The 26,551-nt window shown below is 37.0% G+C and overlaps 1 protein-coding gene across 1 annotated transcript in view; it reads left to right on the plus strand.

Moving 5' to 3' along the window:
- Positions 1–258: 258 nt before the first annotated feature.
- The window catches only part of LOC125266467 (retinoic acid-induced protein 1), a 64,115-nt gene continuing 37,822 nt past the window's right edge, over positions 259–26,551 (plus strand). Inside the window, exon 1 of the mRNA XM_048187161.1 lies at positions 259–1,420. The gene's annotated coding sequence lies outside the window, so the exon portion shown is untranslated. The remainder of the gene's footprint in view (positions 1,421–26,551) is intronic.

Consider the following 26,551-nt stretch of genomic DNA (forward strand, 5'->3'; position numbering starts at 1 on the left):
TTTTTATGTGAATAACATAGCTCTGATAATTTGCTTTCCCATGTGAATTTTATTAAAAGTATTTCATATAGAAATACATAGAGTGCAGTATATTTATAATATGAAGTTACAAATATAGCACATTTAAAATATATTAACTTTAAATATAATATAGAGTAACACTACAGTTAAAATTATAATCAAGTAATTTACATGTGCTTTTTGTTAGTCAACACATCAAAATAAGTACTTCTATAAAGCATGAAAAAAAAAATTATTAAAACAATGATTTTAAATGTACTTAAAATGTTGCCCATTTAAAAGTGTGTCAAGAATTTTTTTTTTTTTTTTTTAAATATCCTTGTAAGGTTTGAAGTTCACTACAATGTAATACAATTAAGCACACTTATCTAAGAACAGTTTGAGACATTATTAATGTTTTGAAACTGCGGGAGAAACGTGAGATCAGGCTAAAGATAACATGAAATGGCTTGAAAATGGCAGCTTTTTTATTTGTGTTGATGCATTTCCTTTTTAAACAGGAAGTTGGGGCAGAGATTATGAAGAGGTCATCCCTTTTTAAATAGCCAACAATCTTTTTGTTTAAGCTACAGCCTTGAACCATGTTTTGCTTACTTTTGCTAATCAAATGCAGGTGACAAAAAGGGGAGGACATTCTCCCTCTAGAGAGTATCTGATTGGGCAAAAATTTGCATACGCCTACGAGTGCAGGATGAGTCATCGGCTACACTAGCATATAAATGACCACAAAACTCCCATTTACATTTCACGGGGTTTCCATTTGTCCTCTATCCAATCTCAGTGCTGTCTAGAAAAAAATAATTGAAATATTCAAGAGATCTAAGTCATCTGAGTGAACTCTTTCAACCCCTGGCTCATCCACACCACACTCTTTCTCTTGACGCGCACACACGTACGCCCTGATGAGAGACCGCTAACTCGTGAGACAGCCTTTGAAGCTGACATCTTTCCCCTCCATCTCTGTCCTCTCTCCCAGCTAGAGCAGGTGGTCTCCAGTCGACTCCCCCCTTCACAAATCAGCATTCACACATACATTCGCTGGCTTGCGGACGGGCTGCGAGCCCCCCTGAGCTAATTCCATTATACATTCCGTCTGGAAGTAAGAGAGGACTGCCCTCTAATTGCTTTCTTATCCCCCTGAGCCCCCTTTCTCTCCTTTACGCTCGTCTCTTCTCCTCCAAACAGCACCCCCAACCCAGTACGGCCCACCCCCAGCCCCCGCCCCGCTCCGAACATGGCAGCAAAGGGAAGGAGGAAAGTGAAATAGAGCGAGAGAGACTAGAGAGAGAGCGAGTGAGACGAGTCTGCCACTGACAGGGAATATCTGCCATTTTCCGCGTTGCAGGAGGCTGCAGCCCTGATCCAGAGGACCAGGATCCAGGCACAGGCACCGCCGCAGGTAGAGACGCATGTTTCTCTGCATTTAAGGGGCTTAATGTCAGTGTGAGCGGATGGACGGATGAGTGGGGGACAGAGCGCTGCTGTGCGTCTCCAGAGCCGCATGCATGGGGACAGGGGGGCGTGTTGGATAACAGGCTGCACATGTGTTTGCCGTTGCGCTCACAGTCTGGTCTGAGTTCAGTTTACTCCAGTACAAATCCAATTCTGAATTATTGCAAGATAAACCACGGCACTGATCTCAAATCTGGCAACTTTTACTAGCAACAGATGCTGTACAGGAGGGCCATGTTTGCATGTTGCGTTCGCGTCAAAACTGTACTCGGTATGTAGTACGAGCTCATACACAGTTTCCAAAAAAATCTTTTTCATAGTGTGAAGAACATTTTAATAATCCAAAGAATCTTTTTCTACTATAAAGAACCATTTGTGCACTGAAACTATTCCATGGATGTCCAAGGTTCTTCATGGAACCATCGATTCCAATTAGGAACCTTTACTTTTAAGAATGTATGTGAGTATTTATATATATATAGAAATGCATTTGTAATATTCAATCTAAACTTGAATCATGTGCTAACTGTGTTTGTGCACTGAAATGCGAGCGATATTTGGAGCCAAAATCAAAAACAGCACAAAACTATGTCATGCTCTTGTGTTTATATTGAAGACGCATTATGTATATGAAGTGTGTGTTGCGCTTTATGTGCAAATGTGTTTGTGTGATGCTATGAGGAAGATTTTGTGATTGAGACTTTCTGGAAAGCATCGTATCGCTCAAAGTGCATGGATCCTCAGATGAAATGTGTGCTATATTTGGAGCCGAAATCAAAAACAACACAAAACTTCTGCATCTATGTCAGACTCGACATGCTCTTGTGTTTATGTTGAAGACCCATTATGCATATGCAGCGCGTGTTGCGTTTTATACAAAAACCTGCGTTTATGTGATGATTTTGTGATAGAGACAATCCGGGAAGCATTGTATCACTCGTATTGGTTTGTTTACATGTGTTTCAGGTGAATTCATTGTGTTTTCTGTGTGTGTTACTTTGTATGCACCATGCCCTTGATCAGGGAAACTCAGGGGTAAAACTGCTCTAACCTATTAAACGCTGCACTGAGACTGCAGTGTCACAGCTGACTGATATTGATGCTCTGGACGGCCCCTCTCCGCAAGAATCCATTTAGAGACGTGTGTGTGTGTGTGTGTGTGTGTGTGTGTGTGTGTGTGTGTGTGTGTGTGCGCGCAGAGGGAGTGTGACTGACAGGCAGGGAGCGCTATGTGTGTGTTGGTATGTGTGAGATGGACAGATACGGAGCGGAGAGAGAGGTGAGAGGAATAGGAAGGCGACGAGAAAAATGGAAGGATGACATGAATATGCGAGTGAAATACAGAGGAGGAAAAACTGATACCAACATCTGCAATAACATACTAGACGAAAAAAAAAAAAAAGGTCGCAACTGTATTCCCAAGGTTAAGAGCGTCACTCTGCATGTAAAATAACCCAAGACATCAGCAGACTAAATCATGTGCCAAACGCATAAACACACTTGCTGGGGGCGGGCGCTATGATCACAATCTTCTATCGCAGTATGAGTCATTTTATATCATGGTAATATAGCGACATATTTTTACTGGAATTTATTTATAATATAATATTTGTAACATTTTATATTATTATTTAATGTTATATTAATATTTAATATTATTTACTATTATATATATATATATATATATATATATATATATATATATATATATATATATATATATTACATAAGACTATATCATATTATATCACTGACTATTTTTGGACGATCTAGTAAATTAAACATTTCATGAATAAAATGTACTTCATCTTATTTGATTATTTTCTTTTTGTAATTAGAACGTGATGAATGCAAACCAAAATATAACAGTAAACTGCCAATAAAAAATATTTTGATATTTACATATAATTACCTTTTTTTTATTTTCCAATAAAATATTTAACTATTATCTAAATAATATTAAATTAAATATTTAATATATTTAAATGAGAAGCAAAATATTCTAACATTTCAGAGAATATCTTATCTTTCCTACTCAAATGACATACATTTTCTTAACACAAACCTTACTATTTTTGTTAGATTTATGCTTAATAAAATAAAATAATTTAAATAAATAAATATAGCTGAAATTAATTAATCCGTAAAACTATTTAATTAATTAATTAAGTTTTACAACATTTTTCTTACTCCAATAACAATCTAATCTTAAATAAAATTTTATATAGACACATAATATATATATATATATATATATATATATATATATATATATATATATATATATATATATATATATATATATATATATATATATATATATATATATATATATCATAAATCATAAGGTAAAGCATAAGTCATAAGGTAAAAAATATAAAGATTTTATTTGCTGGATTTTATTCATTTGATTATCTAAAAATAGAATGAAAAATAATTTTCTTAATCATTATTTTTTCCTTGTTTTCCAGTAAAAAAAAAAAAAAGAAATATATATTAGTATTATTATTATTATTATTATTATTATTATTAAAAATAACAATTAAGAAAATTATTTTTCATTGCAGTGCCTATTTTTAGATAATCAAATGAATAAAATCCAACTAATAAAAACTTGATGATGCAAATCAAAAGATCAGATTATCATAAATGAATAATACGTCTGGTTAATCTTCACAAATAAACACAACACAAAGCTGAAAGTAACATAATAACGGCTCTGAATTCTGATTGGATGAGCCACATCAAAGCTGTTTTAAAATAGCAGATAAAAACACTTGAATTCTATAATAATGCGGCAAGTTGTGATGTTGCCTGACAACCATAAACATCTAAACACTGCTTCATGTTACTGCTCTTAATAACAAGTTCTTGGCCATCTTGACTTGGACATGTCTCACTCTGTATTTGTGCAGTATTCCATATTTTGCTCTCATGTGTAAATAACGTAACGCAGTCCTGCCCACTCAAATACAGTTACCACGCTCAGGAAAAATCTGTAGAAGCTGATAGTTTCTACCATCTGTGATGTACCATCACACCGCCCAGCCCTACATGGTGCTATATTGTATTTTGTCAGTGACTATAGCATGGAGGCTGATGCAATCCACTGAAACTGTCACACACCTGAGGGTCAGTCAGAAAACAACCATGAAAAACAGAACCAGAGAGAGAGAGGGAGAGAGGCGGAAACCATCGGCTCTTTCAAGAATAGAAGGTGATAGGAAAGAAATTAGATAGTAGCAGAAAGAAAGAGTAGACAGAGAGAGACAGACGGATATGAGGTGGAGAGAGGAAAGCCAGCACCCCTCCCCCTTCCGCTGTTTTCTAGGTGCGAGAGTCCTGAGCAACAATCTGGCACGGCTCAAAACAGATCCATAAGGTCAGGACGGGGCAGAGCGCGCGAGGGAGGAAGAGAGGAGAGGAGCGATGGAGGAATTATTTATCTCCAGATGCTGCTGTCTCTGCAGCACTAGGCTCAGCAGTCTTTCTCCGAAAGAGCGGAGAACAGGAAATTAATGGATGGAGAGAAGAAATAAACAACAAACTTGACGGTCAGGGGGTCAGATATGTGACACCGTAATGATTCGACACCACAGAAACGTTTCATGAATGCACCAGGCTCAGATGCATTCATGCACAACATTTATGTCTGCAAAACAGCCCATGTTTCACGAAATTTACAGACAAAAATAGTGATCTGTTTGAAGTTGAAGTGTGTGATTTCTGCTTCAGTCGTGGCAGTGTGAAAAATAATAACTGTTTCCTAACGGGTTTCCTGAACACTCCCCGCATCTGCCATTGGCCAATCAAACAGACAGTCCCGCCCTCAACTCACAGCATCGGTTGGTCAATGTGCACAACTTACATGATTTTATGTAATATATGACGTGATTTGTAAGGGTAATCAAAAGTAAAAATGATAAAATATTGGCCCGTTCACACCAAAGACGATAACTGTAATGATAACGATAAAGATATAGTGCTAAAAATTGTATATAACAAAAATAACGATAACGGCACAGGGAAACAATATTACTGAAATCACTTTCAGAAGAACAATTTTTTCCAGCTGATGAACGATAAAAACATTGGCAGCCAATCAGAATCCATCCTGCTTTAAAAGGCTCGAGCATTTAAAGTGCTAGATGACAAAACTGCAGCGCACAATTATAATAAACAGAATTATATCGTCCGCTGGTGTGGATGCTAATCTAGTTATCGTATAGTTATCATTCTTAAAGTTAATAAAAGATCAATTAAATTAAATACATTTCTGAGGTAGGCTTGAGTGCCAATAATTGTGTGTGTGTATGTTTGTGTAACTGTATGTGTGTGGCTGTGCTTAATGAACTCGATGGCCTGTTGTTTATGTTTGTGTGTGCGTTTACGCCCCTCATTTCCACGTGTGTCTGAACATACACATCTGTGTGCGGTCGGGAGCGTTTGACGCATGGCGTTGGTGGTATGCTGCATTGAAATCGCTTGGATGTCATCCAGCTCAGTGGAAGGTCATCTAGCGTTTCTCCAAATAGATCCAGCCTTCATTTCCACTCCACAGCCGCTGTATTTACCAGTCCACTGGCCCAGAACGCTAGTGCACACACGCATGCGCACACAAACACTCCTGCTTTCTTCCACACCTCACTGACAAACTGATTGCTGAGAAATGAGTCTTTATTTAATTAAAAAAAAAAAGAAAAAAAAAAGAGGCATTTATTTTGAGCTTTGCTTAATTTGTTATTAAGCAATTACCTTTCCAGAGCTTTCCATGGCTTAGTGGTTCACAGCACTCATGTGGGCAATGCGTGTTTGAGTCCAGTGCATGTTCTCGTTTCCCTCTCTTTTGACATTGTGATTGATGCTTGCCTGCCGGCACGATGATAGGGTGGTTTCTAGGGTGTTCTAGGAACTATCAGTAACTAAATATTTTTTTAATATTTTAAAATAAAAACTAATTTAACTGTGTAAACTGAAACAAAAACTAAAATACATTTTTATGATTTCAGAGCTAAGTAAAATAAAATTATTTATTATAATTATTATTATATAAATTTTTAATTTTTAGAAAATATAATGTATATTGTAAAACTTTCCATTAAACATAAAAATGCCACTAGATAGCAATAACACCAGACTGTGATGAGAATTTAATGCTGTTAATTTAATTTTAAATGATACCAGTTAACATTGGCAGCCGTAATTAAATAAATAAAACAATTTTAATAATTATAACAGTTTTAACAATAAAACTACATACATGAATTAACAAACATGAAATGAAAATGTGTTATTGAAATAAAAAACTGGGGGAAAAAACAGGGGAAAATACATCTTGTGACAAATATTTCAAAACTAAATAAAAGGAAATAATAAAATTAAATTTAGTTTCAGTTTTGGATACATGGTATATTTTGAAACTTTAAATCTTTACAGCTTGCCTGCATTAAACATTATTATTATTATTATTATTAAATGCCACTAAATAGCAAAAATTCTAGACTGTGATGATAAATTTAAAGCTGGTAAACATTTTAAATTGAACTAGTTAACTTTAAAATAAAATCTTAAAATAATTTAACAAAAATGTGCAAATAAACTGAAACTAGAAAAATCTGGGGGGAGGGGGGGATAAAACTAAACTAAAACAAAAACTAAACACTCAAAATACAAACTGAAAAGTAGAAAAAAAAAAATTCAAAACTGACTCGTTCTATCTAGTTACTAGGGAATTCTGGGCGGATGCTAGTGTAACCCCTCCGCGGTTCTACTTGCACCGCTCCAAAGCAGGATTCAAACCAGCGTTTGGGAGGCTGGCGCTCTAACAAGGACGCTAAAGACCGCAGCCTCTAAGGTTACTATCTGGCCTCCGTTACACTCACCCACCTAAAACTCCCTCCTATTCGGGTCACGCCACCAACGTAACCCCTCCAGTTCTACTTGCACCGCTTCGAGCGGGATTCAATCCGGCATTTCCGGCATAGGAGACGGGTGCGCTAACAAGGACTCTAAAGACCACAGCCTAACATCAGTCACCAGTGTGCCTCTTATTATCTGGCCTCCGTTACACTCACCCTTACACTCACCCCCTTAAAACACACTCCTATCCGGGTCATGGCACCAACGTAACCCCTCCGGTTCTACTCGCACCACTTCGAGTGAGATTCAATCCGGCATTTCCGGCATGGGAGGCTGGTGCGCTAACAAGGACGCTAAAGACCACAGCCTAACATCAGTCGCCAGTGCGCCTCTCACCCCCTTAAAACACACTCCTATCCGGGTCATGGCACCAATGTAACCCCTCCAATTCTACTCGCACCACTTCGAGCGGGTTTCAAACCAGCGTTTCCGGCATAGGAGACGGGTGCGCTAACAAGGACTCTAAAGACCACAGCCTCAAATGTCACTCGCCAGTGTGCCTCTTATTATCTGGCCTCCATTAGACTCGCCCCCCTAAAACTCACTACCATTCGGGTCACGGCACCAATGTAACCCCTCCAATTCTACCCGCACTGCTTCGAGCGGGATTCAATAAAGACCACAGCCTCTAAAGGTGATGATACACGGGGCAACTTTTTGAGCAATGTTGCTGGGCAATGTTGCCGTCAATGGGCAACCTGATGAGACACAGGGCAACTAATTAGGGCAACAGACAGTTGGCAGCAACTAATCAGAGAGGAGCAAATCTATTGCCAACTCAATAAATACTTTATTGTAAACACTTGTTAGGCACTTTATTTCAACTTTTCAAATATTTTATTCATTTTTATTAAAAATAAATGCCTTTCCGATCTGATTTGTGACAGAAAAAGGGAGAAGAGCGAGTTCGGCAAAAGGCGGATTCGAGCCCGCGTCGATCACATCAAAAGCTATTCATATGTCAAACGCCCTACAGCCTACGCTACTAGAGACGTTAAAAAATCCCATCTTTTTAGTATTTAACTGAAATCATTCAATAGCTTCATGACAACTTACTAGCGTAAAAGAGATAAAAATTCACACTCCTTTTCTCCGCTCCACTGCCGCTGATGAGAGGCCGCCATCTTGTTTGAATTTTTTCTGAAATCTCCGAACCGGTCACGTGATCGGCTGCTAACATTCTGATTGGAGGATCTCAAAAAATTGCCCCAAATATATATTTGTTGCTCATTCTCAGTGGGAAAGTGCCCAAGCAACATTGCTCAGCAACATTGCCCGGCAACATTGCTCAAAAAGTTGCCCCGTGTATCATCACCTTAACATCAGTCGCCAGTGCGCCTCTTACTATCTGGACACTCACCCCCTTAAAACACACTCCTATCTGGGTCACGGCACCAATGCAACCCCTCCAATTCTACTCGCACCACTTCGAGCGGGATTCAAACCAGCATTTCCAGCATAGAAGACGGGTGCGCTAACAAGGACTCTAAAGACCGCAGCCAATGTAACCCCTCCAGTTCTGCTCGCACTTGAGTGGGATTTAAACCAGCATATCCAGTATGGGAGCTGCGCACACTAACAAGAACGCTAAATCTCTTGAGGCCAGGGAAGTGAGGTTTACCTGCACAGCACTTTCTAGCTGGCCTCCATTATACTAGAGACGCTTTTCCACTGCATGGGGTCGGCTCGGTACGGTACGGCACGGTATGGCTTGCTTAAATAGTACCACTTTGGTCGAGGTTCCAAGCGAGCCGTACCGATACTAAAATGTGATATACACTGCAGATCACCGATTGGTCAGAGAGAATCGTCACAACCAGCGTCATTGGATTTGAAACACAAGACACCAAACCCGGTAGATTTAAATAGTCAGTAACAGCCAATGCAGTATCATTTTGTTCGTACAACTTTTTTAAACGATGTGATATAAACGACCGTCGCACACAACTTGACAAAAAGGAAAGGCTGTATCGTGGTCAGTAGACGAGGTGCAGACTCGTTGGTAGCAAAGGAGCGGATTCACAGCAGTAGATGTGGCACAACTATAACGATCAGTTATATCAGATTAGATTACATCCCACCCACTTTGAAGCGGTACTAAACTGCAGTGGAAAAGCAAACTGCAAGTAAAGCAAGCCGAGCCGCGCCATGCCAAGCTGAGTCGTACTACGCAGTGAAAAAGCGCCATAGGGTTACTTAAAATTCGCCACTCCCAAGTCTCTGTGATATATTCTAATACTTGCTTAAAGTCCTTCCTCCAATGCAGGTCTTAGAGAGTTAAAATAACAGCACACCTTCCTCAACAAGCCACACGATTTGAGGTTCATTCATCTCCATGGCACAAACAATAAGCCGTTAGGGCCAGAGGTTTAATATTTGGGGTTAATGGTTTAGAACAAACCCCTAACGCTAAGTATGAGCAACAATTATAGCCATGCTTGCTTTACCAAGGACAGTAATAAGTGGAAAAAAAGGCATAGAAATCTTTGCATATATGGCAAAGCTGAAAGCTAATTTTCAGGTGGCATGCAGAGAGCTGCAGGTTCAAGCCCCCGCAGAGACCGAGCGAAAGCATTTGCATGTGATTTATTTGCGTCCTAATTCTGACTGTATATGATCCATACCACATCCCCTCAGGAGAGACCAGCTGCACAGACCAATTTACCACCTAGCATCAGCACATCCCAGGCTACGAGTGTGTGACACTATCAAGGGCACCTACAGGTAGCTGCTGGTGTGAGACTTCCAGTGGCGTTGGTCGATCTCTGAGAAGGATGCTTTCGGACTCCACAGAGCAATGAGGGGGATTGCGTGGGATTTTTAATGACTCTCAGGGGCCAGCAACAGATGAGAGGGGGGGTGTGATTTTAAGCCGTGCTGTTGCAGATGATTTTTTTTCTTGCCATGATCAGAGCAGCACAAAAGCATTCGAAAAGTTCTGCAGCTTCAAACAGCCGTTTGAATTATATAACCATTAGAAGGAGGGAGGTGACGGCGCTTAGCCTCATGTTAGCGTCAAGGACCACACAACAAGGTACTATACTCAAAAAGGGGTCTGCTTTTGAAAATGAACCAAAAACTAATCCTTTCATAGCACTACAAAAGCTGACAACTGCGTTGGTTTGATTTGAGAAGATATCATAGCTTGTCTTCACTAGCAGCCACGATTAGCTCACTGTCTATAAGGATTGCTGCATCAAACTCCCTTCACCTAGTGGAGGTGCGTGTTGAGTTGCTTGCGTCTTTGTGTTTGCGTATGTGTTTGTGGTTGGCTGGTGTTCTCTCTCTCTCTCTGTGTGTGTGTGTGTGTGTGTCGGGGTTAGGGAAGGACAGAGACGATCTCTTGGGGGACGGCGTGTATTGGGACAGTGCAGTAAAGTGGGCCATGACCACACATCTCCATCTTAGATTTGAAAAATGCTGTTAAGCCTCCTGAATAGCACAAAATTTATAATGTCTCTGTCTTATCCTTGCTGTAAACTGCAATAATCATTTTCTAAATTGCACTAAATTCCATTTTGGTGAATCATTTTTAAAACAAATTTAAAGTACATTTTAAAGCTGTAAAATAATTGAAATATACCTTATGAATTAAGTAAAACAACAAGTATGAATAACTACCATGATAAATCAAATTGAGTTCACTGTAAAACTCAACGTAAACAAAATGCACAAAATAACAATTTCAAAATGTACTCCTTGTGTGCAACTGCTATTTGTTTTCAACTTACTCTGAACTGTTTTGTTTTTTAAAGAATATTGAAAATGAATAATATTTGTAGTTTATATTTCTAGAAATGAGTAATAAAGTGAAAAATAATTTCACTGAGTATATTGAGGCATTGAATCATGTTTAATCTCTTAAGTGCGAGCACGAGCAGTAAGTTACTGGCAGCGGTTCACTTAATGGCCACCGGTGTCACTAATAACAAGGGTTTCTGAATTCTACATAGCCTTTAAGTGATTTATTAAGGTAGTATAGCAATTTCTTATAGTGATCTTTAGTAATTGAATCACTTTTTAGAGTAATACATATTTATTTATTTAAATTATTATATAAACAAATTTGTATAACATATTTTATATTATATATAACATATTTCCCACTTGCTTTTTAAATGAATTAAACTTGATTTCAGGATGTTTAGATATTTTTACTCATAAACAACACAAAAATATAGTATTTGCCTACTAATGAATCAAATGGTTCGCAATGAAAGAATAATTAGAAATTGCAGAAACTTGCAATGAAAGAATAATTAGAAATTGGATATCTGCATTTATTTGTACTGTTTATGTCAAGGAATGATACATCCATGACAAAATTAACTGTAGTGCTATTTTCCACCTTACTCTCTATTTTGTTTGGCTCTATGTGTTGTCCTCATGGCAACCACACTGTATCCATCTACCATTACAATAAAAAAATATACAATTAAAGCTGTATAAAAGGTTTACTGTAGGCAGCAAAACCAGAAATTGAGGAAGAGAGAAAAAATTGGCAGTTGTGCCTCACTTGCTGCCCTATAAAACATAAGACATGACCAAAGGAAAAAAAAAACTTTACTTCAAAACTTTTCTCATAATAAAGCCAGAGGGAGCCAGATAAGATGTGAATTTGATAAACAGTGTCTAAATAGCTATTTAGCTTATGATTAGCAGGTGCAGCCTAAGAGACATCGGAAGACAAGGAACTCCTTGTGAAAAAGAAGTGCACTTAATTGTATTTGTAAATGTACGGAAGAGGATTAGGGCCAAGCAATAATAAAAAAAAAAAAACATCTCGAGATTAAAGTTGTTAAATTTCAAGAAAAAAGTCAAAATAAAATGTTGAGAATAAACTTGATAAATTACGAGAAAAAACTCGTTAAATTACGAGTTTATTCTCTACATTTTATCTCGACTTTTTTCTTGAAATTTAACAACTTTAATCTCGAGATGGTTTTATTTTTTTATTATTGCTTGGCCCTAATCCTCTTCCGTATAAATATATACTTGTGAACTTCAAATCTTAAAAGTATTTTTTTAAAAAAGCTTTACTTGCAGATAATATAATATTAATGAAATAAAAGGCCACTTAAGTGCACTTAAAAAAGAGTACACTTTCATGACTGTGTTTCTAAACACACTTAAAGGGTTAGTTCACCCAAAAATGAAAATAATGTAATTTATTACTCACCCTCATGTCGTTCTACACCCGTAAGACCTTCGTTCATCTTCAGAACACAAATTAAGATATTGCTGATAAAATACGATGGCTCAGTGAGGACTCTATTGCCAGCAATGTTACTGCACCTCTCAAGATCCATAAAGGTACTAAAAACATATTTGAAACATATTTCAGTGGTTCAGTGTTAATATTATAAAGCGACAAGAATACTTTTTGTGAGGCAAAAAAAAAAAAAAAAAAAAAAAAAAAGACTTTTCAACAATATCTAGTGATGGACGATTTCAAAACACTGCTTCAGAGCTTTACGAATCGAATCAGTGAATCGGAGCGCCAAAGTCATGTGATTTCAGCAGTTTAGCCATTTGATAGGAGATCCGAATCACTGATTCGAAACAAAAGATTCATAAAGCTCAGAAGCTTCATGAAGCAGTGTTTTGAAATTGGCCTATATAGATTAGGCCAAAATCTATATAGATTATAAAATTTATATAGATACTATATAGATAGATTTTGTTTTTTTGGCGCACAAAAAGTATTCTTATCACTTGATAATATTAAGGTAGAACCACTGAAGTCACATGAACTGTTTTAAATATGTTTTTAGTACCTTTATGCATCTTGAGAGGTGCAGTAACATTGCTGTCAATAGAGGCCTCACTGAGCCATCGGATTTCAACAACATCTTAATTTGTGTTCCGAAGATGAACGAAGGTCTTACGGGTGTAGAACGACATGAGGGTGAGTGATTAATGACAGAATTTTCATTTTTTGGGTGAACTAACCCTTTAAGCACACTTTTAAGAAGTGCACTTTATAGGCCTAACAAAGTCAAAGCTTTACTTTAAAGTACATTTTAAATCATTATGTTTTAATAATCTTTCATCACGATTTAAAGAAGTACACTTATTTTGATGTGCTGACTAACATACTAAAGCACAAAAGTACTTGATTATTATTTGAACTGTATATAGTGTTATTCAATTTAGTACAATTAAACTTAAAATATTAAATATTTTAAATGTACCACATTGCAACTTCATCATTACAAATGTGTAATTACAAATATGTTTTATGCTTGCCAGAACATTCAGCAGTACAATTTAACCATATTTCAAAGACAATAGAATAATTGGATTTAATATCAATTTAATACATTTTTTCTTAAAGGGATAGATCCCCAAGAACTAATTTATCCCCCGGCCATATTCCTGGTTGCATACGCACTGGAAATAGGAACTCTGAAGCGGCCGACAGCAGCATCTTTAAGCACGGCATTTATAAACGCTAAAAAATGGTGAACGGAGGATGCTGTGTTTGTTGTGTGTCCTGGGTTTTAACGGAGATGGAATGTAAACGCGTAATCTATGCGGCTGAAAGAGAAAAAGTGGGGCTGAGAGACGAAATCTCCAATGAAAACTTAAAGTATCTAGGCAGAAAAAAAGAACACAACCGGAAAATTCTGTTATTGCTGTTTTCCATGTTTATGAAGTAAATATGTTTACAAAGTTTTTTAAAAATGCCCGGTGCCGGTGTTTGACATGCATTGACCAATCAGCATACACTTATGTCACTGATAGTTCCTATAGAGCTGATTTAGACCCTACTCTGAAGTAGGAGTTAATTTAGTCCCCCCAAAAGGAGTTCCTAGAACTAAAATCGTTCCTAGTTCCTTGCGGTGCGAACATGGCAAAATCCGGGTACTTCAGCCAATAGTTCTAGGAACTATGAAAAGGTTCCTCCGGTGCGAAAGCCCCTTATTACTCACCCTCATGTCGTTCCAAACCCGTAAGACCTTTGTTCATCTTCAGAACACAAATTAAGATATATTTGACTCTTCCATAGACAGCAATTTAACCACCACTTTCAAGGTCCAGAAAGGTACAAAAGACGTCGTTAAACTGTCGACGTGACTACAGTGTTCAACCTTAATTTTATGAACCAATGAGAATACTTTTTGCATGCTTCGTGCTGCTCACATGAACAGCGTTGGCCAATACTGAGCCGGTGTTCCGACGTAGAACCTGGAAGCACAAAAAAAGTATTCTCATCTCTTCATAATATTAAGGTTGAACCACTGCAGTCACATGGACTATTTTAACTATGTCTTTAGTACCTTTCTGGCCCTTGAAAGTGGTGGTTAAATTGCTGTCTATGGAGTAGTCAGACAGCTCTCGGATTTCATCAAAAATATCTTAATTTGTGTTCCGAAGCTGAACAAAGCTCTTACAGGTGTGGAACGACACGAGGGTGAGTAAGAAATGCCAACATTTTAATTTTTGGGTGAACCCTTTCATTGGAAATAGCATGCAGTTAAGTGTCCTAAAACATTACGTTCACCTCACTTTATAAGTAGGCTACTCCTCTTAAAAAGTATGCTGAAGTGTAGGTCTACTTCTTTTTCACAAGGGAAGTCATTTCAAAGAAAACTTTTCCATTAAGACCTACTGTACCTGATATCCACTTGGCTAACAAAATCAGAGGGAGCACGTCACTTCTGAACTTTGCTGTGTGTGGATACACAGTCCACCGCCAGCGGCACTTCACTGTCGGCAAAGACAATGGGCACCCCGCGCCGCCGGCACTGATAATGGCGCAGGCACGCTGCTGGCACGCGCAAGCTACGTCAAAACAGAGTGAAAGAGAGACCGAACGGGAGAACACTGCAGATGAAGGGACGCAGAGATGCCCAACCCACTGCCTGTCTGTCTGATGTGTGCGTCTGCGGCTGTGTGTGTAATTATGAGTGCGCGTAGGCTGTAGTGCTTCCATCGCCTGGGAGGGCTCGTCAAAGCGGACACCACAAAAGCTGGAGTGACAAAACACACCCCTCCTCCACAAAAACACTCGCATGCACAGGCACGCTAGCTGGCCAGAGCACACTGTCACACCGCAGACTGCTCTCGGCCGTGTGACACTAACTAGCCGCACTTCCATTATTAATGTCAGTCATACTCCGGACACACTCGCGGTGCAGTTAGCCTGTCTGGACTCATCCACGCACACACAAAGACATGCAAAGAGTGCGTTTTATTTTCTCTCGGCCGTTTCCTCTGCGTCTCGGCTTGCCTCTAGACTGCTAACACCCGCGTCCTGCTACAGGCAATCAGGCTAGAGCACTGCACAGCCTGCAACACAAACGCAGTCTGTCTCTATGCTTTTGTGAGGAGAAGTAGGTTATGCTCCAAAATAGCTTCCTACCATACTACTCATACTATTTGCAGCAGTAAGCTTATTATGCATGGCCAGAGTTTGGAATACCCAAATAACCTACTACATTTGCCAAAATGTGCAGTATACAACTGAGCACACTGGCTGTTTTTAGTGTACCATACTAACATACTACTCTCACTATTTCTGCAGTATGTACACTATATTGTGCATGAAGGGATTTTGTATGCATGAAATACCAGAATGACCTATTTGTCAAGTATTTGTATAATATACAACAAAGCACATTGTAAATATGTTTGGAATTGCATACTAACACAGGCCTACTACTCTTATTATTATTGTAGTATGCAGTGTATATATTTTGTGCATGAAGGGATTTTGTATGCATGGAATAGAATGACGTATTTGCCAAGTATTTTTATAATATACAATAGAGCACACTGTAAATATGTTCGGAATCGCATACTAACATTACTCTTATTATTTTTTGCAGTATGTATACTGTGCATGAAGAGAGGCTGTATGCATGGAATACCAAATAACCTACAACATTCGTCAAAATGTGTAAAATAAAAGGGGGCACAGCTAAAATAGCATACTAATACTTCTGCAGTATGTTTATTATCAATTTTCTTTATGCAAGAAACACCTAGATGGCCTGCTACATTTGCCAAAATGCGTAGTATACAGCAGAGCACACAATGGCTATGTTTAGAATAACATATTAGCATACTACTCGTATTATTTCTGCAGTATGTACATTGTGCATGAAGGGAGTTTGTATGCATGGAATACCAGAATGACCTACTACATTCACTGAAATGTTTAGTATACAGCAGAGCACATTGTGGCTATGTTTGGTATTGCATACTAACATACTACTATTATTTCTGCAGTATGCAAAGACCCATTTTATTTCCAAGATGAGACACCTTTCATTAAATTAAGCATGCAACATGCGACAATAATAACATACTGCTGTTTGAACTGTTTAGTGCTGCATAATGCATACTATTTAAAATAAATACAGCAGTATTCTGTTCAAAACATAGCCGTAGACAAGCAAGAGCAGTCGCACACATGTATGTTGTAGGTAGTGACTGTGATTAATCACAGCGTCTCTCTCTCTCTCTACACACACACCTTTGTATAGGACAGATGAGAGTATGCCATAGTGTGTGTGGGTTTTCATATGCCTATTTTCATATGGCAAGATGTTAAGTGCACACACACTCAGAAAGACTGTATATATCACAAACACACACACAAATACATCTACAGAGTTTAAGCGCATCCTGCCATGCATATGCATTCACACATAGGGCAATTTACAGAGACGCGCATTCATATTCACACACACACACACACACACACTACAGACAGCTGTAGGGGCGGGGGGAGGAAGAGAAAGCGGACGGATGGATGAGTGTGTGTCTGTGTGTGATTATGTGAAGAGGATGTGCTCTGTTGATAGATCCCTCCTGTGTTTGTGCCTGTACGTGTGTGTGTGTGTGGTAGAGAGGTGTGATGGGAGAGAGGTGTGTCGGGCTAAATGAAGTGTGTGTGTGTAGATCTCTAATGCTGCGAGAGGGAGGCAGACAGATGGGGGGTCTAAATGATTAGTGTAAGTGTGTGTGCGGTCATGTGTGTGTGTGGAGAGGCAGACAGCATTACCATGGCTGCTGTGAGTCATACTGAAGCCACACAAATCAGTGCTATAATAATCAACACAAACATCATGTTCTTCACACTCATATGCACCCATATAAACACACACTGTTAAAATAAGTTCTCAGGTTCCACAAACAACTTTATTATTCTAAGTTTCCTATGCTGTATGTGCTTTAGATATGTGTATCGGTTTGTACTTTAAAACACCTGAGAATAAAAAGCTCTCTGTAAAATCCTTTTTCATTCTAAGAGGAACCATACTGCATAGCAGCATGCTTAGCAACCACTCAGAGTACCTTAGCAACCACAAATAAATGCCCAGCAACCAACAACTGCATGTGTAACATCATTGTTCAAATAAATAATGTGTAATTAGAATAGTACAAGTATGAGGGTGAGTAAATGATGACTGAATGATTTTAGTGAATATATTTTGGATAAAATATATATTTTTTAATATACCTAGCCTATATATTTTGAATTAGCTTTTATTTTTAATTTTAGTTTTAGTCATTTTGCTTAAATGTGTTTTTGTCTTTTTCTTGTTATTTATTTTAATATCTCTATTATACGGAAGAGGATTAGGGCCAAGCAATAATAAAAAAATAAAACCATCTCGAGATTAAAGTTGTTAAATTTTGAGAAAAAAGTCGAAATAAAATGTTGAGAATAAACTCGTTAAATTACGAGAAAAAAATAATTAAATTTCAAGAAAAAAGTCGAGATAAAATGTTGAGAATAAAGTCATTAAATTCCAAGAAAAAAGACGTTAAATTACGAGAACAAATTCGTTAAATTATGAGAAAAAAATAGTTACATTTCGAGAAAAAAGTCGAGATAAAATGTTGAGAATAAACTCATTAAATTATGAGAAAAAGGTCGTTAAATTACGAATTTGTTCTCATAATTTAACGACTTTTTTCTCATAATTTAACAAATTTGTTCTCGTAATTTAACGACTTTTTTCTCAACATTTTATCTCGACTTTTTTCTCGAAATTGAACGAGTTTTTTCTCGTAATTTAACGAGTTTATTCTCAACATTTTATTTAGACTTTTTTCTTGAAATGTAACGAGTTTTTTCTCGTAATTTAATGACTTTATTCTCAACATTTTATTTCGACTTTTTTCTCTAAATTTAACGATTTTTTTCTCGAAATTTAACAACTTTAATCTCGAGATGTTTTATTTTTTTATTATTGCTTGGCCCTAATCCTCTTCCGTACTATTAAACTTTAATTTCAGTTTAAGTTTTTTTAGAAATTTTACTAAAATTGTGGACAAATTGTAAAAAATGACAAAAGCAGTGTTAATTGATTATAAAAACCACATAATCTCATTGTTAACACTTAATAAAACTTCAAAATTAATCATATCTCCATTATGTTTTTTTACACTTATTCATCAATGACCCACATATATATATATATATATATATATATATATATATATATATATATATATATATATATATATATATATATATATATATATATATATATATATTTACAAACTTTTATGTTAGATGCAACAGTATTTAAAACATATATTAATATTTAGTTTTTATTTTTGTATTTTCATTGTAATTTTAGTGTAGATTTTTGTAGGTTTTTATGTGTTTTTGTCATTTTTATGAATTTTTGAATTCTTTATTTTTATTTCAGTTTGAGGCAATATTTCTAATTTTTCTAAGTTTTTTTTTTAGTAATTTTAGTACTTAAACATTTAGAAAAGAACAGATATTATTATTATTACACAAACTTATATACATAACCTTCAAAAAGCTTTTATTCAGCAAGGATGCATTAAATTGATAAAAAAAAAAAAAAAAAAAGTGACAGTAAAGACATAAAGACAAAATTTCTACATCAAATAAATCCTGACAAAATGTATCACAGTTTCCACAGAAATATTAAAACATTGATAATAATAATAAATATTTCTTGAGCATCAAATCATCCTATCAGTAATAGTAATAATATATAATAATAGTAATAATGCTGAAAATTCAGCTTTGATCACAGGAATGAATTACATTTTTTTTTAAATATTTTCACATAGAAAACAGTTATTTTAAACTGTAATAATATTTCACAATATTACTGTATAACCATATTTTTCCTATATTTTTTGATTGAGTAAACACAGTCTTGGTGAGCGTAAGAGACAAAAAGCACTGAAAGCATTATATGTTGTGTGTTGATTTTATTTGCCGTGTTCACACACAGCTCAGTCTGACGCTTGTGCACTGGGCTACAGCGCGGTCAACGTGAGCTCGGCAGCCTCCCAGCAATTTAAAGAGAAAGAAGAAAATCTTTGAGAAAGTGAATCTGTCAGATGTCTTTGAGAGTGCGATTGTGTGTGTGTAATGAAAAGGGATGTTGCTGAGAGAGAGGGCACACACACTCACACTCAAACACACACTAATACAGCAGAAAACAGCACCTCTGCCTTCCCTCCACGTCTGTCTATTTTAAAACCACACATCTTCCCTTTCACCCTCTGCCTCTCGCTCACTCTCTATTTGACCCTTTTGTCTCCATCTCCCACTTTCTCTTTCTTCATCTCATTTTCCCCATTTCTATCTATTTTTGCGATAACAATTTCTCTCACGTTCCCTGTCTCTCTCTCTTTCTCTCTTGTGCTCTCTCTATGACCCTGTCTCACTCTCTCCCGCTCTCGTTCTCTCGTCTAGCTGCCAATTTTAACACTAAGCATCTCTCATGTGCATGCGCCGCACCATCCTTCTCTCTGATTCATTCCTCTCTTCCTCTTGCACTTGTCACTATCTCTCCGTTCTAAATGTGGCTCTGAAACCCTATCACCCCAATACGGCACAATAATTTATTCTGTGTTATGCTGAGAAGCACGCGCTGGTCTCAGAGCAGAGGTGGCTGATGTGAATAAAGGACCGCTGCAGCTTCAACACAAAGCAGCTGATCTCAGGGCAGCTCCAAACAACAAAAGACTGACATTTTCTCTATGTATAACATGGAAATGGAACCTTTTTTTATGATCAGTATAGTATCGGCAGCTGATCTCAGGGCAGCTGTTAAAAGTAAGGTTCACGCAAAAATGTAAATTCTGTCATCGTTTTGATAGACCTTATGTGCCAGAGAAACAAGCGCACAGCCAGCAGTAGCTCTGTATATTTCTATGGCTTCGCTGTCGAAGAGTGATTAGCTGCTGAAGTGGATTTACTTATTGTAGAGTTAACGAAAGTTATCATGAGCATTGTAATGTTTGATGTCATAAATGTCAGTAGACCGAGAAGATTTAAAAATGAGCGGTTCATTCATAAATCTGTAAGATCTAACCGCATATATATATATATATATATATATATATATATATATATATATATATATATATATATATATATATATATGGGTCAATGACATGACGGGTCATTTTTTTTGTTCAAAGGCCATAATAATATTAAAAAACAAAGCTATGACATCCAAAGTATGTAAGGTAGTACAACTAGATCTCTTTTATCGAATCCAAAAGGTTTTAATTATATTTTGCTACATATAAAGGTATTTTAAAGATTTTAAAGTGTCAAAAGGTCATTCGGTTTAACCGTCCAAAGGCCATTTCAAACCGGCCATTTCATTTGTGATTAAAACATCTTAAAATGTAATAAATGTATATATTTTTTATTCTGGCATGATTGTATAACATCATATATCAACATAGTGCAAAATGGTATTAAAATTATGTGTAGAAGTCGTTGCTTTGTTATGAGGAAGAATGTCTAGAAAAAAGAATTTCATTGATGTCATTCGGAGTAACCAATATAAAGAGACCATTTTGGATCAAGTCATGCGGTCAGAATCATGTGACAGGATGTGACATCATTCAGACACCTGCACAGGACCACATGGTCATGAAGCAAAGTAGTTAACTCTCTTTTAACTATTTGAAAAATTCATGTTTTCTCTTGCTCATACGCATGTCCCGAAATATCAGGTCATTCGGTACAACTGCTATAAAACATGGAAATTGTTTTAATATTTTAAAAACTTGTACTGAATATAAAATATTTTATTGTCCTTTTGCTAACTAGCAAGATATCAGCCTGTTAGCATTTTTTGAAAATATCGTCATTCGGTATAACCAAAAGTGTCATTCGGTAAAACCGAAATTTTGGATAAACTGAATGACTTTTTTGGTGACAAATTTTGTCCACATTGTAAAAAATGACAAAAGCAGTGTTAATTGATTATAAAAACCACATCATCTCATTGTTAACACTTAATAAAACTTCAAAATTAATCATATCTCCATTATGTTTTTTTACACTTTTAAAAACCTTATTCGTCAATGACCCACATATATATATATATATTTACAAACTTTTATGTTAGATGTGATTAGACAGTATTTAAAACATGTATTAATGTTTAGCTTTTATTTTTGTATTTTCATTGTAATTTTAGTGTAGTTTTGTAGGTTTTTATGTGCTTTTTTCATTTTTATGAATTTTTGAATTCTTTATTTTTATTTCAGTTTGAGGCAATATTTCTAATTTTGTTTTAGGTTTTTCATCTAATATTTATATTTTATTTCAGCTTTATTTTAATTACTGAAAATGATTTTTAATAGTTTTAATAACTATTATAACTATGAACCAGAACCAGGATTATTATCAGTTATAGCATAGCAGAGGAAAATGCAGCATACTGCAGCATTGCGTTGTTTTCATTCAGCAGCTTTGCTTAAAGTCAGCATGAAACGGAAATTATATTCACTCGGATACATATATCCGAGTGAAACCGCTTTCTGAACAAGAACAAATGTAGGGCGGGACTTGATTTTGTCCATGTGGAATGGTTTGGATGGTTGTGGTTTGCTATTGGTGGATCTCATGTGAGTGACAGGTTGCCCCGCCCTCACACCAGTAAACACATCATCAGAGAAGAGATGAGCTGCAAGAGGGAGGGGGAGTTATTTTGATTAAAGGCACATGAATTTTAAAATAAATAAATAAATACATAAATAATGATGATGGGCACAGATAAATTATTTAGTGTATAAAAGCACATCATAGATAATATAAGTATAAATACAGCAGAGGATGGGTTACCAGTTGGCTTCATTGTGTTAACAAAAAACCTTCAAAATACTGTGTGTGTGTGTGTGTGTGTGTGTGAGACAGAGAGAGAGACAGCTCAATCTCATTGCTCTCATTAGGATTTCAGGATTTCACGCTTCGTTATACTCTGACTTTGTCTTTAATTATGTCACTTAAGAGCAGTAGCGTTCAAACCTTTCTTCCTCTACGATCTGACATTAACATGCGCCTCCACACACTCCACTCTCACAAGCAAATCAGCAGCTAAAAGCAGCACAAAACAAAAGGATAATGTCATTTTCTAGGTCTCTCTCTGTCCTTTACTGTCTATAGCCAGCTGCGTCTCGCAGCCATTAGCGTTCTGTCCACCCCCCATTTTCAATGCGACCAATTCCCAGAGCCAAGACTGAACCCCACCTCCACTCATTCACGCGCTGTTTTAATCTCTCCATCCTCCCACCTTGATCAATCCAGTCTCTGTGCCGCTGAGAGACCAATGTCACAGGATCCATCACTGCTCTTCTATCTTGCAACAAAATCAGAAATGATCACGCCACACACACACACACACAGTTATTTTGCACATCAGATATCTGTTGGGGTATTTATGGTGAATTGTTGTACATATGCGCCATATGTACATTTAATATATTGTATCTAATCTTCTATTTATGTTTTATGGATGCAAAGATGTCGCACATATAAGTAAGCATAAACACAGTAACGGATGTGGAATATCTTGCTCTATGAGAGGTAAAATGTGCACATTTTCGTCATTTTCAGAGAGGCTAGCAATAGCAAATTAGCTTTCAAATCATAAGATCCCACTCTCAGAGCATCTACAAAGCCATGCCTTCTCCAAAACACATAAAGGCAAACACACACATACAGCTGCTCTCAGCAAAGCGTCACGAGAGATGGTGTTAAACTACCTCATGTCTGAAAGCACAAAACATTACAATAATAATGAACCTAAGCAACTTGGAGAGCTTGTTCCTGACTGCTGCAGATTCATTTTGGTGTTGATACCGTTGACATGGTAACACATAATTCTGAGTCTGAGGACGTGAACACCTCCGGTTAGAGTTGCCATCTCTTAATTGCGATAGTTATGGTATGGCACAGCATAAACTCGTTGTTTTGGAGAAACTGTAAAAGGTGGCTGCTGTTTGTTTGTGGTGCTCCGTGACTGACGTCTGTCTACATAAACTCTGGCATAAAACTGGCTGAAGACGTATGATGTCTGCGTGAACAGGGTGCAAAAGGGTATGTAAAACCATACGTTGACAGGTAGGTAGGACATCGTATTATTTCATTTGGAACAAATATAAAGATTGGATGAATATTTTATGGTCCTTCACCTTCCACAGAATATATATATTTATAAAAAATACATTTAGACCGTTTAACATAGTGATTGCTATCAGGATATGAGGAGACTTTCAAAAAATGTTTCTGTAGAGAATCACCTATTGCACCTTTAAGTCACTTCAGTTAAAGTATCTTCGCTAGTATCTTGATGACATTTGTGTGAGGCAGTATGTGTAGGTAGGGTGTCTGTAAGAGTTAGTGGATAATTGCACACAGATTAACACTCAAGCAGCCTCAGGTGGAGAAGTATATGTGTGTGAGAGTGGGACTGAAGTATGTGTAATTGTAGGGTGTGTGTGAGTAGCCTAGTTTCACAATATAACGACTGGTCTAGTGAAGTTTTACTATGCACCATAAGAGTGGTTGTTTTTTGGGGAGGATTTCAGAACAACATTGTTTTGAGAGGTTGTTTCAGAAGTTGTTATTTTTAAAAGGTATGCACAGTATGGAAGTAGATAGTAGCTTCTGCAGCATGAACACAAGCATGTAATCCGCTATTGTTGTTGTTGTTGCTGTTACGTGACGTAGCGGTGTCTGACTAGTCGTGACGTGGGGTAATGACATCAATGTTTCACAAAATATACGGATTGGCTGTACACATGAAAATGCAAGGGTGTCATTTTTAGATGTATCCACTCCGGGACCCGGTTTCAAAAAATAGCGGTTTCAAGCTCCCAAAATGCCGGATCTGCCTGAACGAAACAACGACACGTCTCTATGTGGACAGGCTCAAAATCAAGTTTAAAGGGGATTTATGTAGAATTCAGAAACCTTGTTATTAGTGACACCGATGGCCGTTAAGTGAACTGCAGCCAGCAACTTATTGATCGTGCTCGAACTTGTGCACATATAGCGCACAAGAGACTAAACGTGATTCAAGGCTCCGATTTTCTCACAGTGAAGTTCTTTCTCGAAAACAGCAGTTAACCCTTAAATGCATACCTCGGGTCTTTAGTGACCCGGGACGTCATTCACTACCCTTCTCCTCGTTCATTTTTTAAAGTTAGACATCAACCTTCTTGGTATTCCTCAATCAATTCATTATAAAGAATATAACAAGGAAAAAATCATACAATTATAAAAGAATGCCTATTTTTGCGTTCATTTTGTGTAAAAATCGTATAGGGTCGCAAACGACCCAAGGTGTTTATGAGTGTAGCCTACATATATTTTTTCTGCACAACAATAATTGAATCTATTTTCGATGACGGAATAAGTGCAATTCACCTTTATTCCACAAGGTGGCAATGTCTGATACACAATGCTGATGTGACGACTCTTTCAGACAGAAAACAAAATAATAAGAAAAACAAGAAATGGCTCAGCAATTTACTGCAGAACAAGTACTGAACGCAATCAAATATGACTGTAACTGTTACAGGATGAATCTGGTGAAGCTGTTAGCAATCGAAATATTGATTTTGAAGATGTTGAAAATTATATAGTTTTGAGAATACATTTGAGATCGCGAATGGGCTCATATTCGTGAACTCAAACATAAAACTAGCCCATTATTTGCTGAATGTACTGGGAAATGAGCTCTGACGAGGACAGTGATGATGGCATAAAACATCTGCTCAAACCCCTTTCAAGCTCCAAAAGGTAACAAAATATGCTTTATTTTATTCTTCTGTAATTGTTACTCTAATATCAGAGGAGTTTTATATTATCGCGACAGGTAGAGATCCTTCCGTGTTAGATATAGATCCGGGTCGATAAAGACCCGAATATGTAAGAATGATTGGCGAAACAGTCATGCATTTAAGGGTTAAAGGGTTAGTTCACCCAAAAATGAAAATAATGTCATTTATTACTCACCCTCATGCCATTCCACACCGTAAGACCTTCGTTAATCTTCAGAAAGCATATTAAGATATTTTTGTTGAAATTCGATGGCTCAGTGAGGCCTCCATAGGGAGTAATGACATTTCCTCTCTCAAGATCCATTAATGTACTAAAAACATATTTAAATCAGTTCATGTGAGTACAGTCGTTCAATATTAATATTATAAAGCGATGAGAATATTTTTGGTGTGCAAAAAAACAAAATAACGACTTATATAGTGATGGCCGATTTCAAAACACTGCTTCAGGAAGCTTCGGGAGCGTTATGAATCAGCGTATCGAATCAGCGGTTCGGAGCACCAAAGTCACGTGATTTCAGCAGTTTGGCGGTTTGACACGCGATCTGAATCATGATTCGATACGCTGATTCATTTGTGCTCCGAAGCTTCCTGCAGCAGTGTTTTGAAATCGGCCATCACTATATAAGTCGTTATTTTGTTTTTTTGGTGCACCAAAAATATTCTCTACGCTTTATAATATTAATATTGAACCACTGTACTCACATGAACTGATTTAAATATGTTTTTAGTACATTAATGGATCTTGAGAGAGGAATTGTCCATTGCTCCCTATGGAGGCCTCATGGAGCCATCAGATTTCAACAAAAATATCTTATTTTGTGTTCTGAAGATTAACGAAGGTCTTACGGGTGTGGAACGGCATTTTTGGGTGAACTAACCCTTTAAAAAAGCATCTGATCATAGCGATGTTAATATGTTTACACCAGCTCTGAAATTCACCATCATCATGTCGACAGATTAAAATTACAAAAATGTCCTGAGTCCTTCACTTAAAAATCAGTCTACAGGCTTTCATAGACATTGCGGAAGGTCTCATTTTTTTTTTAGTTTTGCC

This window comes from Megalobrama amblycephala, linkage group LG1 (assembly GCF_018812025.1).
Source record: "Megalobrama amblycephala isolate DHTTF-2021 linkage group LG1, ASM1881202v1, whole genome shotgun sequence".
Classification (NCBI taxonomy): Eukaryota; Metazoa; Chordata; class Actinopteri; order Cypriniformes; family Xenocyprididae; genus Megalobrama; species Megalobrama amblycephala.